Below are 2,242 nucleotides of genomic sequence, written 5' to 3' on the forward strand. Positions count from 1 at the left end.
TGTTAGAAGTATCTTAGAAATACACTGCACTTTGATAAATCATATTAAGGATCTTTAAAATGACATTTCCTTACCTTTAAAATAAAAATCCATATTCTTTCCAGTAAAGACATTGCCACAATTTGGTTTATTCACCAAATGTTTCCTTCCAGTTGTCACTGCTGTCTCAGGTGCATTTTGAAGTTCTGTACCTTAAAATATATGTAGGAGTAGCATATGGAAGCCAAGAAACCCAGAATTAATTTCGTTGTTCGTAGGTCCTCCAGCCCTGTGAGTTTACATTTTTAAATATCAAATGACTTGTACTTTTATCTTATCCATAGAAATCCTGTGAACTCAATAATATTTCTACAGCCTTCCAGAGAGGAAAGGAGAGTCACAATAAGGGCTTTCATTATCCATCATTTTATTTTGTAAATTCCTTTCTTGTTTTCATTATCCATCATTTTATTTTGTATATTCCTTTCTCCTGAGTTCCAGTTACTCTTAATTTTATTTCCTGAAGCTACAGCCCTCTCTCTACCTACCGCCAAATGTGGCAACAGCTTTCCTATCTTCATTCTGAAAAATGAATATTGATCTAGTCACCATGTATCATAATTCCATCTTAGATATGGACACTGGAACACATTCACAGTCCTGTGCAGAAATGATATCATTTCAGAATGCAGTTTCTAATACTCATGCCCATAAGCCACAGAGGGATCACTTACTTACTGGTCAAATGTCTTGTTGAATCCTGGCCTAATGAGACATTTTTGTGCTCTTTACTCTTCCATGACCCTGTTTTCTGAAATATAAAAACTTACAAATATTCCAATTTCAGGGGTTTTTAAAATTTTTTAATGTTTTATTTATTTCTGAGAGAGAGACAGCATGAGCAGGGGAAGGTCAGAGGCAGAGAGAGAGAGAGACAGGGGGAGAGAGAGACAGAGAGAGAGAGAGACAGAATCTGAAACAGCTCTAGGCTCTGAGCTGGCTGTCAGCACAGAGCCCGATGCAGAGCTTGAACCCACGAACTGTGAGATCATGACCTGAGCTGAAGTCAGGTGCTTAACTGACTGAGCCACTCAGGAGTCCCCAAATTCAGGTTTTTTTTAAAAAATTATTCTATACTGTTTTGTACCTCAGGTTCAAAGTACCTTATTCTGTAGTACTTGATGCCAGATTTTTGATGTGCCAAATACATTTTGTACATAAGTAACATCCTTATGTGAGCCAATCATCTCCCCAGTATACTAGCCCAAGGAGCTCTCTCTCAACAAGAAGAAGCAAAACCAGTTTTCCTAAACAAAAAGCAAAAACTGTGACGCCCAGCATGAGAGAAATTCATGTAATACCCAGCACGGAACAAAGCAGAATCAACCTTCAAACTAGAAATCTTTTCTCATAGTCCTTATTCGCTGAAGTGAAAATAATAAAGTAGAAACAAAGCCCACAACTAAGAGTTGTAGACTTGAAATCAGAAGACTGGGAAGATACTCTAGACCTTGTCTTTGTGAAGCTGCATGACTTTAGGTGAATCATTAACTATTCTGAGCTTCACTTTCCCATTCATAGAGTAAATATGTTTTGTTGATCAGCTATGTGCTGCTTTGGCTATATAAAAGTAAAAACAAAGAAAAACAGCTTTCTGCCAAAAGAGGCCTGCTTTAAATTGTTTACAGATCCAAAATGGATTAAACATAATACTCTTTCAGGAACCTTCAATTACTGTCATTTGAAAAAGACATATTCTTGCCAATCAGAGTAAAGAAACAAGAGTATATTCAGCAAAGTCTCAGGATACAAAATCAATGTACAGAAATCGGTTGTATTTTGATACACCAACAATGAAGCAATAGAAAGAGAAATCAAGAAATTGATCCCATTCACAATTGCACAAAAAACCATAAAATACCTAGGAATAAACCTAACCAAGGATACAAGAGATCTGTATGATGAAAACTATAGAAAACTTATGAAAGATATTGAAGAAGACACAAAAGAATGGAAAAACATTCCATGCTCGTGGATTGGAAGAATAAATATAGCTAAAATGTCATTACTACCCAAAGCAATCTACACATTCAATGCAATTCCAATCAAAATTGCACCAGCATTCTTCTCAAAAATAGAACAAAGAATCCTAAAATTTGTATGGAACCACGAAAGACCCCGAATAGCCAATGTAATATTGAAGAATAAAACCAAAACAGGAGGTATCACCATCCCAGACTTTAGCCTCTACTACAAAGCTGTC

The sequence above is a fragment of the Crocuta crocuta genome, unplaced genomic scaffold (genome assembly GCF_008692635.1).
Source record: "Crocuta crocuta isolate KB4526 unplaced genomic scaffold, BGI_CrCroc_1.0 scaffold335, whole genome shotgun sequence".
In the NCBI taxonomy this organism is placed as follows: Eukaryota; Metazoa; Chordata; class Mammalia; order Carnivora; family Hyaenidae; genus Crocuta; species Crocuta crocuta.